At 38.3% G+C, this 20,174-nt stretch overlaps 1 long non-coding RNA gene across 1 annotated transcript in view; it reads right to left on the bottom strand.

Annotated features, from left to right (window-relative positions):
* The window catches only part of LOC138113184 (uncharacterized), a 235,802-nt gene that overhangs the window by 40,379 nt on the left and 175,249 nt on the right, over positions 1-20,174 (bottom strand). The gene's annotated exons all lie outside the window — the stretch shown is intronic.

Genomic DNA, 20,174 nt, shown 5'->3' with positions numbered 1-20,174 from the left:
AATTTCTGGGCATAGAACAGCAATATGGGATACAACACCATAAAGTCACCCCAAGACAGTACAATAACATCCAGCAAACCAGAATAAGAAAGTCATCGGATGATAAATAAGATCTCCTCCTTAAAAAAGCTTGAGTATGACTGCCCTCCTTCCAGGCAGTCAATTTGCAGGCTACTACAGAATCAACTGGCACTTAGTAAGAGCTTTCTGAATAAATGGAACCGACAGCACAGGATGTCACCAAATAACAACCTTTTAGATAATAAATTAAAGAGCATTAAGAATCAAAGGACAGTACTGAGAGGAAAAAAAGGTATCCAGCAAAAATATTCAGTGCCTCTCTACACACACATGCTCATTCTGTCTAGTCTTTTCATTTATGTTCATGAGGCAAGGCTCAGAACATTTAGTGGATCTCTCTTATGTGGATTGGTCCACTTGCCTTTGGAACAAAACTTGCCACATTTCCAGGCTCCTGTAGCAAGGTGTGGCTGGTCTGTGTGTAGTGTGAAGGACACCTCCTCCTGCTGAACTTGAATTCTCAAAAATCACTGGCTTGGTGCCACCAGCCATTTGCTTCCTAGAGCCAGGTGCTCTCTGACTGTGAATATGGTGTTCCAACATCCAAACAGATTTGAGTTCTGTCAGTTCTGTACACAACAGTCTTTTTCCATGTGAGTGCTTGGAAATATTTGGTCACACATCTCAAGTTCTACAAAATGCAACTGAGGGCTGGATTTAATAAAGGACCTAACCAAAAATAGAATTCAACTAACATTTTCAGAAACATTCTTTGTTGCAAATCTATAACAAAGTTAAGAAGAGACTGCAGATGCCCAGGTTTCCTTATCTGTTTTCAATGTTAGAAGTAGTTGCAAGGAGCAACTTGGTTCAAGTCCTGTGTCAGTTCAGCAGGTTGTGCTTGAACCACTTATTCCCACCCCAGAATTCCTCTTTATCTTCTCTACTTTGGGGCAAAGATCCCTAAAACTCTTTTTCTTTTTTTCTTTTTTTTTTTTTTTCCCCAAATAAAATACATTTTGAAAGGCAGAAACCTCTTATGAGATTAATTCCTTTCCCTTTCTCATCTACTCCCAGTCCTTGTCATACCAGTATCTCCAAGCTGCATTACTAGCATTATATTTGGAAACAGATCTAGGAATGGCTTTAGTAAATCAAAGTAGAAGACTTTGGCTGAGAAACCTTCAGCTGCACATTTAAATAATTCATATTTCATTCAGGTCCTACAGACTTGCCCTGTCCCCTTGCTGGATGATTTCTCAAACAATCAGTGCCCTACCACATCATACTGAGTTATCCTCAGCATCCAGTAGCAGAGACTCTGGCAGATGAGCCTCCCATTAAAGCTTTGGGAGAAACATGAACAGACACAGCCTGTTTTAATACACCTTTGGTGAAAGGGAACTCGGACCCCGGCACGAATGTACGCTCTCAGAATATTAATTTATGATTCATTCCTGGATAAGACAAAGAAATCACCTTCCTCTTAGATGTTAAATGCTTCCTGAATAAAGCACACGTGTCCTGCTCCACTCAAGAGCTGCAATGCTGAAAGCAGCAGTCAGAGCTGAGCTACTCTGCCCCAAGAGCACTACTGAAATGCTCCTCCATCTCTGCACCCTTTTTAATTATTTTACCACTAGAGACAGCATTTTTGTTTGACATTTGCTACTTTGCAGGAGTCATTTAACAAAGTGAAACATCACAGTGTGCTATTACCTTACATCCCTAAATTGTAGGTTTTAATGGATTTTATCCTGCTTCTGACCACACTAGTTTTGGGAAAACACAGAAAAGGTCAAAGACAGTCATTAAAATTGGCCCGTGTGCAATGTAATATGTCATTCAGTCTACAGTGTTTCAAACACCAGACAGATATTTACTGCTCTTCATCAAAATCAAACTGTCACAGCCCAGAAAGTGATTCTTAGTACAGGAACCAATTAGAAACAGTACATGATGGGAAGTATCTTTTTGTGCCTTTTAATTTCCTAAAGTGTTAGAAGAAACCCGAGAACTTCCAAAGAGGGAACGTACCAGCACGATGCTTGAAGTGTCATTACTTTTTTCATCATTCTACAGAGGACTGTTTGGCTGCAAGCACTGCCAACACAAAATTACCCAGTACTAAGGTGAGGGTTTTGGTTCTTTTGAACAGCCTTGCAATTCTGAATAATAAAAGAAACCCAAGCCATCAGTACATTAGTTTTGAAGCACTGTAGTACACTCATGTGGGATATTTTCTATCATGCTGCCCTCAAACCATTACAAACCAAGTAATGTATTGTTCAACTGCAGATGTGTCATTATAAACTCCCACACTTCTGAATTCTAGAGATGGAAATGAAACACTGATATTTGGAGGATTCATTTTGATGCTGACAGCTGTTAAAACCAATTCCCTCTTCTATGGTGACAACTTGACTAACAGTGCCAAATGTATGGTACAGCACAGCACTAGAGTAACAATGGATATTTCTTCCACTTTTCTGCTCTGTAGCATTTATTACCACTCTGTGCAATTGTTTATTGTGAAAATGAGTGTATCAACAAGTGAAGTCCCTCCTCAGGCACCAGATCAAATTTACAGGACAAAAGACTCTTCTGATATCCGGTGAATCCAAATTCACTCTAAACTGAAGCTGAAGACTATTCTTTGTGGCTGTGGGATTTTTTTGTAAAGATAAATCTTTACAATTACTACTGTAATTACCATTTTGCCTTCATCTACAGCACAGTTAACTGCAATGGTTCCTCAGTGAGCAGGTGAGCGGCTCAGATGCCTTGGACTGCAGGAGAAGGGAAAGTCTCAACAGCAAAGGTAAGAAAATCTTGTGTGTAAATCAAAGCTCAGAGGCAGGAGGGACGAATCCAAAATGAGCCTCTAGTCACAAGCAACCCCATGCAAGCAATTTCCCTTTACCAGCCCAATTTCCACAATCTTGACCACACTCTTTCCAGGAATTCCACACAGTTTAAAGTAGCTATGTTTGGTAACTGATTTTTAGCATTTCTATTACAACATAAGTGCTTAAATGTATAAAGTCCTTTAATAGCATTTTGAAGATGTTGAGACTGTATTCATATGTAGAAATGAATCATAACTTGATAGTCAGAGAAAATATGCTAACAGTGATGAGAATATATTGGATTATCTACTGGAGCTCTGGATATCAGCAGTTATTATTTGGTATAACTCAGACAAACACCAAGGGACAAACTCAATAATGATTTATGGAGAACTGGCCTCATTTCTCTGCTTGGAAGTTATGGTGCAGTTGAATTTGCTAAAACAAGTTTGCTGAGGAACAGCCAAGCTCCCTTGAAGGCAGATTTTTGACACGTACACAGGGCAGGAGTGCTGGAGACCCTCTCTACCTTTCGCAGGTCCATCGGTTTGAACGTGGAAAGAAATCTCCATAAGGCACTAGTAAACAATGGAAGGTCTTAGAGGAAAGCTGAACAGCGTGGGAGGTGAATTCAGGTGAAACTCAGCATTTGAAAATATTCTGTTTCATTTAACAAAGGGAAATAGATATTGCAAGGTTTCAAGAGTGTTATAATCTGTGGGATTTATGAGCACAGACAATAAAAATAGGGCAAAAAGGCTAACTACAATGACAGTTTAATGATCCAAATGAAAATAAAATGTATTTTAACTAGTGGGAAGCTTCCACACCCAGCAGAAAACATGAACAGAGAGCAGAATCTGTAGAAATCCAGCTGGATCTGGCATAGGAAGAAATCTTGTCAGCAGGAATAACCTCCTGCAAATCAGATATCTCTGATAGGAAATGATTTGGAAAGAGGACAGACCAGGAAAAGGATAACACTAAATGCACATTTTTGCAGCCCTGATCAGATAAGTCTCAGACTAAAAGAGCGCAGCTGGCAGGAACATAAATAAGAAATAATCAATGGTGGTGTAGGGGTAGAGGAGATTTCTGCTCAAAGGTTTATTTGCTTTGCAGCAGTGAGCAGTAGTTGGCCATATTAATAAATGGATTTCAAAACAATATAGAAGATTAACTAATCTTGGTGTGATTTTTAAAGCAGGTTATTCAAATTTTAAACCTTCCCCAAGTAGGACCAATATCCAAATACTGAGTCATAATTTCAGATGTGTAAGATAAGTAATATAGAACTATAGAATCATTAAGTTTTAAAAAGACCTCCAAGAATATCAAGTCCAATCTTTGACCAATATCATATGCAACTCATATTCACAATATTTGATTATTCAACCCTGAAATGTTGTCCCCATTTTAGAGAGCTCATGAAGCTTGAGCTTGAATTTGAAATCTCAAGGCTGGACACCAAAACAAGATTTTGAAGTGGAACCAATTTCATCCACAGCACAGGCTAAAAGGCACCTTGCCCATCACACATGGGAGAAGCACATTCACAATTCTGGCAAATGTCGTTATGATCAATTGAAGAAAGAGAAGTTTCCTGCCATGATTCTTAAGAATGCTGCCTGAAAAGAAAGATACTCAGTGTGTGTTTAAGATGATTATACTTATTTTTGGAGTGTCTCTTTCAAACACTTGACAGTATCCTTGGCATTGAGGCAGAATTTTAAGTGGTGGCGCAAAAGCTTTACCTACACCCATTGTTTAACATAACATCAACTTGACAGAGAGTTTCTTTTGTAAGGGAAAGCAATTTCCTCCACTTAGCCTGAGCACAATGGACACCAGTGGGGCTGGCACTGACATCTGCTGGCACTGCCCAGTGAAAAAGCAGCTACAAAATACAGCATTTAACAAAAAAACACCCTAACTTTTAAATGTTGTCTTACAAATTCTTACTTCTCCCTTCTTTCAACATGGGGTTTCTTTTGGCAGACAGAGATTTCCATTTATTTATCTACAGGAGAAGCAAAATTGCATATGCCCAAGGAGTAATGACCATTTGAACCTGGCTCTGGAATACTCTTTTAAACTAAGAGAGTGTAAGAAACACAAAGCACTACAGCTTCTTTATCTTGTTGGTAATGGTTTAGTTTTCTAAATATTGCATACATTTATTTTTTAAAACTTATCAAATCAGTTATCTCTACACTTTTATGCTGTGCTGATGCACAAGAGTATGATGTATCCAGTCTGAAATAGTCTCAGAATCATAGAATGGTTTGGGTTGGAAAGGACCTAAAAATCATCTCAGTCCAACCCCTGCCATGGACTTGCACTAGACCTAGATTGCTCAACAACCTGGCCTTGAACATGTCCAGGGATGGGGCAATGATGTGTGTGTGCACAGGGATGCTGGGAAGCAGATACCTCTGTACACCTACCCCTGTGAGCACCAGGGTGAGCCTTCAGTTATAAAAGCAAAACCAATCTGTGAGTCCTCGTGTTCTGGTTCCACTACCCCTGGCATTGGTGCATGCCAGGACTGAATCTGCTGAAGCTTTGAGCCTGATCCAGACACACTCAATGTACACCAGGCTTTGGCATAAATGTAAAACAACAGCAGCATACATAAATGCTGAAAGAGTAGGCTAAGAGCTCTTGTAAGGTTACAAGGATAATTCTTTATTGCCTCAGAAGATCAGTTCATTAGTACCTGCAAACCTTTAAAAGACACTTCAGAACTGAGCTGATGTGTGTACAATTTCTGGTCCTGTATCACCTCACAAAAATGGATATAAAAATTACCTTTAGAATTTATCTACAGAGAGAGCCTGGAAAGAAGACAAAGACGTTTTAAAGGTCTGAGGCATTACCAATTGTATTTAAGTTAGATAATCAAACTTTAAAGGCAAATTTAATTGCATGTAGAGGCAAATAGTTTTAAATTTAATTATAAACCACTCAGCAACACCACCAAATGCAGGATTAGATTATTTTAAAATATCTCGCACAGTTTAAACAAGAAAACAAAAATCTCAATTTGTCATCATGGCAGAGGTGACAGAGCCATGCCTGGGGAGGAAGCCCTGTCTCAGACTGGCACTATGAACAGCAACCTGTGACTGACCTACTTGTGCCATTTCCAGTAATTAAGTAGCACATCTGTCCTTCAAACGGGGCACAATAATGAACAGGAAATCAGGAGTGGAGAGACATGGCTTTGTTAGAGGTGTCAGTCTGCAGAAAGGCTCATTATGGCACTGAATTCTTTTACCTTTTAAGGAGAGAGCAAGTGGGGCAATTGCTGGGTGCTGCAGGCACAAGGAGCAGGTACATCCATAGCATCCCTCCAGGAACTGGTTTTCCAACCCTGGTTGCATAATTCATTATATCTCAAAGTACAGTAGGACAGCAATGCCAACTCGCTGTGCCAGTGAGGACCTGCAGGCACAGAAGGAGCAGTGGTCCTTGGAATGCAATACCCTTGACAGGAATTCTACATAATAAAATTGAAGCTGATACTCCCATTGTTATTTGCGTCACGTTACTCCTTCAGGAACCAGCCAAGATTCACTGTCTTTACCTAACACAAGCACCTCTCACACTACAGAGCTTGGCAATTTAAGCAGCTCAAGAGAACTGAAAGAACATTTCCACAAAAAATCATTTACTTCTTTGAAAACTTTTCACATCACTGAAATTTTCAATGAATTCAAGTCACATCTGTCAGAGTCTGAATCAGACAGATCTTTCAAACATTTTAGAAAGATATTTTCCATTTTCAGAACCTGTTTCAATACATGGCTTGACAAAAGACTGTTTCAGTTTGAAATTTGTTTAAATTGAATTGTAGTAATGGGATTGAAGATTTCCTAAATAGCAATAACTTATCTTTGTCTGACTAAATAGTTCAGGTCAGCTGAGATGAATCTAGGTATTCCAGCTGCAGAGATTTGGGGTTTTTAATGTGGGAAAATTTTATTTTTAAGAAATAGATTTAATTGTGTTGCAGGGAAAGAAGCATCAAAAACCAGAACTGCCTCATCTCTGACTCTAGTAAACTGTGTATGTTGCTGAGTTTAAAAAAAAAAAAGTTTTTTAAAGATTTGCTTTCTTGCTTGAAGGTTGCCCACAAAACTTTGATGCTGCCTGCATTTATATAGGAAAATAACTTGAAGACCAGGAGCATTGCTATCAATCTGTCAATTATCAAGGAACTTTGAGGCAAACCCAGGTGCTCTGGACAGACAAAGAGACACAATCCCCGAAGTTTCTTCTTTGGTGAACAGCCTGAGCAACTCCTTTGACTCTGAGATTCTGTTCCTTTTTTTCCCCTCTCCTATGCTTTCTCTAACAGCTTTGGAAAAATCAGAGTGTGAGCCAAAAAAAATAGATATAGCTAATTTTAGACACTTAGTTATACTGACTAATTGCTGAAACTCAGAGGTAATTTGAATTTCCTAAGAAAGAAAGCATTGGGAAATAATGGCTATTAAAGAAAATTTGGATACAGCAGAGAAGTGATTCTACATCTTGAGTTCAGCACAGTAAAGGCTCTGAAATCTTGACAGACTGGGTTCCCTCCATCAGGATATATAAAATTACAACACTGAGTGTAAGAGATTGTGAAGTAAACTTTAGAAATCAGACAGAATCTTCATATTCCTCCTTAATTTGTGATTAAAGAATACTTTGCTTTTCAAAAATGATTAAGATGGGGACAGTAAAAATCAAAATAAGAGAAAACTAATGGGAAAGTGTAAAGGGAAGCAAATTGTGGAAATTTTTGGGGTGTGTGTGGAGCTAAGATTTAACTAAGGAATATATGAACTTCATCCTTGTTTCCATCTTCTAAATAACTTGGAATTGACAAATCCCACTGCATATCATACCAGGAACAAGGGGCCCAAGGGAGCCGTTTCTCTCATGGAAGAGAGGGGTGTCCAACATTACAGCTAAAGCTTCTGAAAAGGAGCTCACCATCTTCTCATAACCAACATGCTTTTTTAAAACAGGCTAAGAACCAAGAGGCAGAGGAGATTTCCTGGTACAGTCAGGCACCTCAATGTTCAGATTAAATGAAATTCCCTTTTCTCGACACGGTTCCTCGGTCTGGATCTGTCACAGACAAAGGACTATGTCCAATATATCACTGGGGGGAGAAGAAAGACTTCCCTTCTTTACTGATTCTGGCAATAAAACACAGTCTTACAGGGCACCATTTGGGCTGGTGGATATGTGACACAGCAAAAAAGGCCGAGAAGCATTTCTTAATTTACTGCTATTTCAGAGCACCAGTTACCCCTCACACCACAGGACTTATAGCAGGGATCTGAGACTGGAGGAGATCATTCCAGAGTTCAGACTTCACAATCCTTTTCTGGGATCAGTTGACCTTCAGGCTCATAACTCAGTATCCACTCAAAAAGGCTGAAGTACAATATCCATCTCACTGTAAATCCAGCTGTGACATGTGTAATTTCTTTTTTACCACAACACACTGTCATAGTCATCCTTATCATCAGGAAAAGTGATGTACAGTTTATTGTAGTGCTAAAAAAATCCAGAGATTACCGTACAGAAATATCAGAACATGAAAGAGATTTAAGAATGCTTTGCTTAAGCTTTACAAATGGCAGAAAACAACAATAAAAAGAGGGGAAAAACACTCCTCTCATGGCATTTTCTCAAGTGACACTTGAAATATTGGAACTCTGCTGTTATACTTATCTAAGACCAAATGCTGATGTGTAAAAATCACTGTAGTTCTGAGGTCAAAAGGCCCCTGCAGGATGACACCAGCTGTATGGAGGTCCTACTGTAGGTAATACTACCCATTACACCAGGGATAAATATGGAATTCCCTCAAGTACATGCTGATTGCTGTAGATATTTTAGCTTTGGATAAGTGCTAAGCAGCAGTACAATAACACCTAATCCACATCTGCCATGAATACTGAAGCTGAAAACTAAAATGACAGAGAGAAAGAAGCAAAGAGAGGAATATCTGCAGCTTCTCTACAAAAGCTGTGCCTTAGTACAAATGCACCTCACTAGTTCCAGGAGAGAATTAAAAGAGTGAAATCCTTTGACCAGTCTACACAGGGAGTTTAGGCAATTCTGTGTTTCCTTCTGGCTTTGGAGTCTTTGAAAAATTCAGTTAGGCAGGTCTTGGGTCAAGTCCCAGGAGAACTCTGATGTCTTGTCAGTTCCATTTGCTGTAACACTCGGAAGAAGTCCATTGTAGCTTTTTGCAGAACTCCTAACAAGTCAATTTTGGAAGTATAATTTTTTGGCATAACATGAATTTTTGAAGGTCAGGCTGTATGGATACAGTAGAAATGTCCAGAGTTCAGACACATTTCTTTTTTTTTTTTTTAAAACTTTTGCAGACATTTTCATGAGGAAGAAGCAGTTTCTAGAATTCATCAGACCCTCTGGCTACAAACCTGCTGATCATCTTTAAAAAGTCTAGCAATTATCAACTGTTTTGCTGAATTTAAGAGCAGTAAATTTGCTTCCTCTACTACTTATTCTTTCTAGTTATCCCAAAAAACAAAACAAACAAACAAACAAAAAAAAATCCACAGTTTTTGATCAACTGAATATGTGAATTTCAACTGATACTAGAAACTAGCAGATGGCAGGAAAAGAATGGAGGAAACAGCACTATTCCTCACATATAACTCTAACAAAAAATGAGATCAGATGCTTTCTGCTCATCAGCAAAGAGCCAGCTGCAGAACAGTGTAAAATCCATCATATCCTGCTAAATAAAACCTTCACTGGAAGGGTGGAGGAAAGATCAGAAGAGATTCTATTATGGACTTTATACTGTGATAATTCCTCACTCTTCAGATTGAAGAGTACAATCCTGGCGGCTTCATTTATGTGATCACACATACAAGCTTAAAACCAATAATAAAAATAATCTGCTTCAGTGGGATCATTTGCACAAATGGAGGTTTGCAGAGCAAGAGCTTAAGTAGCCCATCCATGTGGTGCTCACTGGGAGCCTTCAGGGAAATCCTCAGAGAGATGCTTTTTGCAAGTGCTGTGCAATTTTGTTTAAGAGGCTGGGTCAGACACTCAGCTGATGCAATTCAAAACAGTATTGTTGATATTAGCTATTCTCTAAGGTCCTCCCTGTAAAGATCTGACCTGTAGAACCAGCTGTATATTAGCATTATCTTTTTATGCTTCCACAACAGATAGGTTTAATAAGCTGCCATCTCTTTTCAGAATGTTCTTGCCATGAGAAAAAACAGAAATACTGTCTGCAATAATACCAAGGTCAAAATGTACTGCTAAGAAACAGAAGAGCATTTCACCAGAGAATGGAATGGATGTTAAATATTTTAAGAATCTGCTGCTTAAATAAAAAGGAACCTCCTGTGCATTAAAAATACATTTATTGATCCTATTCAGAATTAAACAGAAATACTTCCAGCAAAAGAAGACTTAAAAGGACTTGTCTGCTGCCAAAATGGGTATGTTTATAGGACTGCCTTTGGTAAATGTAGCAGAAATCATGAAACTTACTTAATAAAAGGGTTTGAATCCCTCTTTCTCTTCAATAGTTAACCTAAATTATAACTCAAGCATTGACAGTGCAAGGAGGGAATTTAAAGAGTGAGAGAAGAAGAAAAAAGGTGCATCACTTCAGACATCCTAGCTAATTTATGCAGATAGAACTGTTAAACAAATAAATTAAAAAGACTCCCACTGTCAGCTCTCGACAAAAATAGAAATTGTGTTCTGTACTCTCAGTGTACCCTTAACTTTCTTATCTTTCCCTTAGTGAATGTGAATCAAAAATTCACACTGGCAAAACAACTTCTGAAAAAGTTTGAAATCCCAAAGAAAAAGAACCTGGGTTTATTTCTGTTAACATGGAGTCTGGAAAAAAAATCACCCCCTAAATCATCCTCCTAGCCCCCAAATAAACCCCATACCATGGAGCACTGACCTTCCTCAGCACATCACATTTGCACCATTTATTTAATGTCTTTTTGTCTTTGTAGTTCTGGGTTGACTTCCACAAGAGACAAAGAGACAACTCGGTCTTGGGAGGAATGAAGAACTCTGCTCTTGGTACTATTAAACAAATAACTGCAATGATTTATTCAGTACCAGAGTTAGAATATGCACTGCAAATATGAGTCCATCATAAACATTTTTACCTGTTCCTATCAGCATCTGTCCAGATTGGCAGAGTTCAGAGAACTCTTTCAAGGTTTGTATCATCAAGATCTCTTCTGACTTTGGAGCATATTTGCTCTGAAATTACTGATGGTACATAAAGGAAACACAGCATCATCTATCTATCATATGTTAAGCCCTGAAAAATATCACTCTGAGAGAGGCCACAGGAATTTCCAACACAAAGTAGAGCTTTGTAATAGGGTATCCTCTCTCCAAAGGGTAAGGAAATTTGGAAGGCTGATTTTTAATGTATATGGACAATCCAAACTCCAGACTGATCACAAAAGGTGGATGAGACATGAGAAACTCTATTTTTATTTAATGCACATCTATGGAAAAACCCTCTGATGCCTTCAAGGGTCAAATCAGTACATGTGCTGCATTCATGTTCCCTGTCTCTCTTGTCTTTGTATATTTGTATGCACCCTTCAGTTAGAAAATGGCAGAGTGAATACAGTCTGGATTGGACAATGATTCCAAATTACCCATAAAAAAGAGTTGGCTTTTCTTTATGGACACCCTTAGGCTGGGGGGCTCTGCAGACACAGGGGATCACAAGATCCAGAGCTGAGACCTGATGACTGATGTTTGAAGGAAGGTCTTGACATGTAACTGGAAACCAGGCTTGGCTCTTGCTCTTATGAAACACCTCATTGAATCTGCCAAGGATTCTCACTAATGGGAATAAGGCTCTTTGAAGTTTAATGCATGGATTAATAACTTGGACGAATAACCCTGAGTAGGGGATGCTACTGGCACAGGTCAAGGACCATCAGAATATTGTGTACATGAACTTGTAGCAATATCTGCCCTCAACTCAATTTGTGTTGTGGAGCACTGAAAATCCTGGGAAGAATGGGCCAGCAAAATATCACCAGACCCAGCTGCCAGCAGTGGCTGTTATTAACTAATTAGAAACATGGTTCAGATTGCTCCTTCCAATTTTTTTTCCTTGTGTGAATATTACAAATCCAAGTGTTACGAAATTTTAAAGTGAGAAATTAAACTAAAATTTTCATTCTTTAATATTATGTTCCATACAATCAAAAACTACTGTGCCATATGAGACCAATTTGACTTTAAGATCCAGCACCAACTAACTTCCACAGATGGAATTTGTAGGAGTCCTTGCATGAGTCTCTCTTATACATCTCCGTTGATAATCTATATTCAATTTGGCTATCAAATTAGATTACTCACCACCACATCATGACAGATTTCAATGATACTTTGTCATAACTATTAGTTTTAAAATTGATTTAGATTTCTTGTAACTTACTGCATTACTCCATTAATTAATTCCTTTAATTGATGTGTGAGTATGTCAGAGAAACACACAAATGCTTTTAAAAAATAAACATAAAAAGAGACAAAGCTATGACAAATATAGCTAATTAAATTCAAAAAAGAACCACACAGGGTATTTCTAACCCTCCTCATCCTTTATAACTTCCAACTTCTCTAGGTATAAAAGTCATGTAGAAACCCTATAATAATTGCTGAAGTGACTCGTTAAAATGCAGAACTATGACAAAGAGGAGCATGGAAAACATTTCTGACATCTAAAGGCAAGGTAAAGTTTTCTAAAGAAATAAGTTTTCAGATCAATCCCACAGCTAAAAGACTGGCATAAATTAGCATTCCTGTGTCAAGTATTTGAAACAAGTGAACCTATCTTTTAGCAACTAAAGCTAAAAATATTGAACAGTTACTTTTGCTTTCAGCAGGACAAGTGCTTTGCATAAAATGAAATATTCATAAAACAACATGGTTATAAAAATAGCTAATTTATCACTGCAATCATAAACACCAGGGCCCAGGAGTTGTATCCACATCATAGGGAGGGTAAGGTGCTCTCTAGTACACTGTTGTCCCTCAGGACATGCTGACATGTCCTGCAAAGCCCTTCAGGTAAGCAGGACCCGTTCTGTCTGCCTGCTTAAGTCAGCAGTCAGAAAAATAAAGTGAAAGAAACAGAAGAAAAACTTTTTATTAAATGTCTTCTTTCTCAAAATCTCTCTCAAAATGTCCCTTTCTAGGTTCTGGATATGTTTGCTTCAGCACTGGTCAAGTGGATTTAACATTCACAGAAATTGGGGAATTGCTCTGGTTAAGACCCTGTAGGAGTCTCCTAGAAAAGAAGTGAATTGGATGAGGAAGATGCCAGAGGAAATCCAAGCTGATTTCCCATGTTTCCCAGCACAATTCGGCTCAGAGCAGGGCTTTGCAGAAAGATAAAGATTTGGCTGTTTCTAATTGATTGGCAGTTTTATGAAGGTTCAAAATGTGAGAACTCATCTGGAACCATTCATACATTTTGCTTGTTGTCAAAACTGGGATTAAGATCAGGTCTTAGAGGAGTGAGGGAAGAGTGTAGGGTAGGCAGGGCATTAATCCACTGACAGCAAAACCTCAAGACAAAGTTTGAAATAGAGTTTTCTTTATGAGTCTTACATTATTTTATTTTCCCTTAAGAAAAAAGGCAATGCAATGCACTAGAGGGGTGTTTGTGAAATAATATGCATGTGTGAGCAGAAATAATGGCTTCACATACTTAAACTGAAAAGAAGAAAACAGTGTACTTGTTTCACTTGGCTGAAAGAGAGCAAGGGAGAGAGGGAGGAACATGGCACTCATTAAGGTAAAATAAAGTATTTAACATGTTTCATATTAAGTGAATTGTTGTACTTAAAGTCTTCAGTTCAAGTGCAAAACATATGAATCTATTTTTAATTTACCAGGTTTATGAATTTTGCAACATAGCCTGGAAAGGCAAGAAGAAGTAAAGGGTGGGTAAAAGTTACATCATTCACAGATTAAATTATTAAGACTAATTGCAGGAACATAGAAAACTGCAAATGTAAAATTAAAATATAATTGTAGAAAAAAAAAAAAAAAAACAACTACAGGGCCTGTGGAAAATATGTGGGAAACAATTTAGGGATTCTAAACCATTAACATCATAATGTTTCCTTTGCTTCATGCTGGTTTGGGTTTAGACCTAATGGCTTTTCAAATGTTTTTACTTACGTATTTCCTTTAACTGCTAAATGATAGAAATGACGTTCATTAAGCTTTCAAAGAAAAGCTCCAAGCACTTATAATGGCATACAAGACCTTCAAATGCTCCTGTGAAGTGTTACACCTTCATGCTCATGGCTCACTGCCCCATAAGCTAAATAAAACCTCTGGGAAAGAAGGGATCATATCCCAAGTCTACAAAATCAAAGATCACTACTAGTGCTTCTCCTGGCCAAGGTCTTATCACTGAGAAGAATGAGAATTTTGGTTCATCTGTACTATTTCAGAGTTGAGATCAACATAAGGGTTGAGAGAGCACGATGAAGTTTATAACTGCTTTTTCTTAAAAGGCTGATTTCAGATGAAAAACATTTCTCTAAAGTTTAAAATTACGAAATGCTGCATATTTTACCCATTCATATTTAGATAATACAAAAATACTGTCTACGATTTTATCTGTGAGATAAAATACTGTTTGCTTTTTTTAACAGCAATTATTTCTTGTCCATAGGTCAGTTTGAGTTTTTCTGAGCAAAGGTTCTCTGGTATTGTCGGTGATTGAATCCCAGACCCGGACCGGCAGGGAATCTGAATCGTTTATTCGAAGGAATGAGCTGGTTTTATCCTCTTTTCTAAGGCACAGTATTTCCTTGTATGGCAATCTTCACTATGTGACCTATCCCGTGTTGCCACTCAGCACCACTTTCTCAATGTCCTTTTGTGGGGTGCTCGCTGCTGTTCACTCCTCTGTCAGCTCCTGGCAGGCTCCTCTCAGTGGGGCTCTGCCGTGTGACACCTCCTCCCCCCAGGGCCCGGTGGAGACGAGCCTGTGTGTGCTGCCATGTGCTCCTTTGTGCTGCCATGTGCCTCTGCAGGCAGGTGTAACAGCTCACAACACAGTTCTACCTTACAGTTCCCCATCTGGTATGACAGAAAAGGACTAATGGAACTATTTTTAAAAGTTCATTTTCTGTAGGTAATGGGAAAGGAGGAGATTTTTTTAGTTGTGGTAAAAGGACCTGTGGCCGTCTGGTTCTTGTTTTCTGTTTTACTTTCTGACAACAGCCATCATTCTCACTGAGAATTTCAGAGCATTAAAGGTACTTTAATATCAGGGGAAATGAGTATTTAAATAAACTCATTATTCAACAAATAAACACTAAGCTCCTCAGTTTTCAGTCCCATACTCTTTATGGTGTCATATTTTATATTACTATCAGTAACTTGAGTTCACATAGCTTTTATTAGTGTAAAGTAGCATAAACTTTATTGTGTCTAATTATTAATTTGACAAACACTTGTTAATGCTACTGAATTAATGTCTATGACTTTTAAATATTTCCTTTGAATAACTGTAAGCTCAACAGGATTTAGAAATGCAATCTCCTCTCTATTGTGTGCAAACAGACAAAAGCAGAAGAGTGAATAAACACAGGAAACCTAACTTCAAAAATAAAATTACTAAAGGTATCCATCATATTCCTGAAAATTCCTGTGAAAAAGCTGTTCTTCAGTTTAAAAGTCCTACAAAATTTATTAATATTCTGCATAATTTTTCAAGCATTGACAATATTGATAGACGAGATCAAACACTGTACAAACAGGGCCTCCTCCAGAAGTGCACAGTGACAGAAATGAGAAGTCAAGGAAAATTAATGTCTTTAAAAATGTGTTGCACTCCACTTATTTTAACCTCAGTAATTTAATGCATTAGAACAACAGCCACATTGATTTGATTTTTGTGTTGGCTTCAGTGAGACTCCCAGGAGGCAAATGAAATGGAGGTGTTTCCTGGCACCTCTGCAGGGGATGTCCAAAAGGGGAACCTGTTAACATTGAAGACTGCCAAAATGCTGCTGGACTTCAAAGTGATGAAGGTTTCAGGGCAGCTTTGAAGCTTTACAAAGGAGGAAAAAGCTTTCTATCATAAGCCAGTGTGAGGATCTCCTACTATAGAGCTTGCTTTTTGTCATTCACAACAAAAACCCACCCCATTTCTATATATTTCAGTCTGATCAGTGTTGACACCATTAAAATCACCACATTATGCAGGGGCAGTGAACTTGTACCCACCTACCCCAGCATGAGATGCCCTCCTCCTTCATAGTCTGCTCTGCCTCACACATTGCTAAGATACATCTAATTACAGTAATAAAAGCCTCCACCTGTTTCCTCTGCTTATCTGTGTGGAAAAAGAAAGATAGACATGGACTGAACTTAAGTGAATTACAATTAACCTAATAGTCACAGTGATTTAAGCAATGGCAGGTGGTCTGGCTGCCTCTTCCTACACTTTCCAGCTGGAAGTGGGCAAATAGCCTGCCAGGTTTGTGATCTGCTTCTAACAAGTATTTTTAAAGCTGTTTACTCACTCAGGGAGAGGAAAATTAAGGTCACTGCTAAGTAGAAATGGGAAAGGAGTTTCAAAAGCACTCAGTGCTGAAGTGAATTCTGATCCCATTCAGTGTACTGGAGATGTTATCATTAATTTCAACAAGGCCAAAGTAAAATATCTTGGAAAACCTGAGGCAAGGATCTTTCTTATGTGTAGAAGTATTGACTACTTGTTTGCCCTTTTTCCCTACCACACTGCCCCTCATACATTCCTTTTTCAACAAGATTGTTAAAAAATCAAAGATTACAAAGAAAACTTAAACATATCTTGAGGGCATCAAGAGCGAGAAAAGCATTTTCCTATCAGCACTGTTTTTATAAGTTTCAACTTAAGAGCAAAATAATATTGCAGATTCCTGGCTGAAAGGTCAGCAGGGACAGCCCATGGAGGTCTGATGTTCAAATTAAGAACCTTTTTATTTTGGCTGAAGCATGATATGCTTTATCATCAGCTTTTTCCAGTATGAACGTCAAGCAGCAGAAGACTGCATTTACTAATTGCTTTTCAACAGATAATGCCTCTGGGGAGGCTACCATTGACACTCCTTGGATTTTGGTAGAACATTCACCTATATTTGGATAAAGTGACCCGTGCTGGGTGTTCCTGTTTCTGTAGCTGTGGGTGACTGATGCTGGGAGAGGTACACCCTGAGGGACTGCACTGCCTGCACAGTGCTTCCTAAAAGGTCCATCCTCCTGAGACCATGGGGATAATTAGCCATAAACCATTTTTACTTTTTACCAGCATCTTTGTGTATATGCAGAAAAAGTAGAGCAGCACCATGCACTCCAAATGATGCCACACTGTTTGTACTTCTCATGTGGAAAAACACTGGTGCAATACAAGTATTCAAGTCTGAATCTAAATCAAGGCAAAGATGTTTGTTTAAAATACCCACTTTCAAGTTCCCCTTTCTCTTTCAGGAATCTATGAAGAACTGAGGAGAATTTGTATCCTATCTCTGCTGCATATGGACAACACTGGCAGTAATTCACACCTTCCTCTGAAGGCTAAAGGTTTTTGTACTAAGGCTGCAGTCTCACTGAAGTAGGGCGTGGAAAAAAGCCCCTGCATGCCAGAAGGTAGAACAGAAATATTTGACTCTCTGAGATCAAACTAAGGAACAGCATTAGTTGTGATAAAAGACTGGCTCAGATCAGAGTAGTCCCTGTCCCAGAAAAGTAACTATACATTGGGTTCAGCAGTTTTATGAAAAAGAAGGGCATCCAATTTAGTTAACCACTATATTTTAGCAAATGTCTGTAATTTTAAATTCATTTTACTTTTGGAATAAGTCGTTGTCTTGGGGTGAATTTATGATGTGTATCCCATATTTCTGCTCTAAGCCCAGAAATTAATTTTTGTGCCTTTCTATACCTTTAAACTGAGCCTGAGAGGTGGAAGGAAAAACTGAGCAAAACTTTCTCAAAGCAGTTTGCAGCTTGTTCAAGGTCACCCAGAGATAGGGACTCTTTTTTCAGCTGTGGCAGGGAAGTGAGGAAGCACCCAGCTTGCTGCTTTCCAGTCAGCTTTTGGCCAGTTGTTCAGTTTCTTTTTCTCTGGAGAGAGAGTGAGAGTTGAACGTTTTTTTCTTTTCCTGGAATTTCGGATTTTCTCCCTTTTCTACTGGACTGCTTTCAACCTCAGAGCACATCGGGAGGACTTTCCACCGAGCACAGAGGGCCTGGCCCTGGGCCAAGCCCCAGCTCTGAGGAGACCAAAGGGAGGACTCGAACACTTTCCCAGGTTTTTCCTCCACAGCAAAAGATTTTATTATTTAGCATTATTTTCCTTTTCCTGTGTGTTGGTTAAATAAATAGTTTTATCTCCTTCACTTTCCTTCGAGGAAAATTTATTTTTCCCGAACCTGTTGGGGGAGGGGTGGTTGTGCCTTCTCTCAGAGGATATATTTCTAAATTGGGCCAAACCGGAACAGTAGTTTTTCATATTTTGCCCCAGTTAAAGAAATAAGCTGAAATCTGAATATTTTTCTTGATATTATTTCCCCTGCTTTCACTATTTTACTCTGTATGATTATTTTTTTCTTGAGACTTTCAGAAGCTTTTAAGTTAAAGAGGATTTAAAGAACCAAACTATTGTTTACTCAAAAACAAGAAAAAAAAGAAAATCCTAAAAGGAAGATCAAGTTTGATATCTCCTTCATTTTTAAAGGAAGATGGAGAAGCACTTTGCCTGAAGAGCACTCTCCCCTAAGTTGCCTGTGCAGGTTAGAAGTTACAGCTGAGGTATATCCTAAATACAGAGGCAGGATGCAGCAGTCCCCATCATTTAAAATAAAAAAGGTAAAAAGCAAAATTATTTCTGTAATTCAAAAATGTACTTAATGAAACTTATTTGTATCGGAATTCTATGAAATTATAAGAAAAGACCAAAATACTTGACTTGTCTCACATTTTCTGCAAACTGCTATTTGCCTCACATTTTGGAAAAGTTAAATTCAAAATAGGAAAAAAAAAAAAAAGTCATAATACTCAAACATATTTTTCTTCATTCCTAAAAATCTCCATTTTTTAAGACCTGTTTCAGTATCTTGGCATCAAGGTTACAGCTGGTAAAATCACAGCTGGTATTTAAGGTATTTAACAGTGACAGTAATGAAGATAACCTGCATGAAATTCTGAATTTAACTCATCTGAACTCTGTCTCTCTAATTTACACTTAAACCTGAGTGTAAGCAAACTCTGAGATTACACTTAGCAGAAGCCACAATTTATGTTCCATACACTTGAAGGAAGAAAACTTTTTCATCCCTTCTCCAAAGTCATGGCTCCACTTGTTGCCTGCAACCCCCTTCTTCTCCATGCTGTCTTTAGCTTTCCTTCTTTTGCAGGTATCACATTTCTCTCTCCTACTTTTGTCCTTACAAACCAGACCCAGTAAACTGAAAGAAAGAATATTTCAGAAAAAGACTCAAAAACACCTGGAATGGGATGCTTTCCACAGTCCCCTTTTCCCTGTGATTTCTTTCTCCTCTTTAAACCATAGTCTTCAGACTTTATTAAGTTGTAATCTTTCAACCTACATTAACAGGAATTTTCACTTCCTAACAATGCCAACTAAGTAATGAAATTTAGGGAGATAGTGTTTAGTGCTGTGATAACATACAGGAGCAAGGAAAGCTGTACATAAGCATGCTAGAAGGCTTTTTATTAGAATTTTTGGAAGAAAGAAATCTATATCTTTTCTGTACATAGCCCAGAATGTCAGCTAATATTTTCAGGGTGCTTTTGCACTCTGAAGTATAAAACAGCACTAAGGAAGGCAATCTTATCCACTGCAGCATCCAAGGAGTAGAAAACATATGGATAATGTGTCTGTATCAATATGTTACTGATTTAGAAGAAGTTACTAACTCCAGGAAGTGTTTATATTCATGCCTTCCTTAAAAACACTGGCTTTGGAGATATTTGCAATTTAATCTGCATTTTATAAATATAGCTAAAACAGGTCATAGTGAGGCTTTCAGGACAAATGCACACAATTAGAAAAAGGTAGGCAGAAGTAACCTGAAAGTCTTAACAGATAAACAAAACCTGGTCACTGTTTAGGGGTCAGGTTCTGTATTCATGTGGGTAAGCAAAGAAATACTTGCAGTTTGACACATGACAGTAATTTAGGTAATAAAGCAAGCAGTAAGGAACACCACAGGAGAAAGT

The sequence above is a fragment of the Aphelocoma coerulescens genome, chromosome 7 (assembly GCF_041296385.1).
Source record: "Aphelocoma coerulescens isolate FSJ_1873_10779 chromosome 7, UR_Acoe_1.0, whole genome shotgun sequence".
Lineage (NCBI taxonomy): Eukaryota > Metazoa > Chordata > Aves > Passeriformes > Corvidae > Aphelocoma > Aphelocoma coerulescens.
Note: the sequence above shows the minus strand (reverse complement) of the source record. Positions and strands in the feature narration are given on the sequence as shown.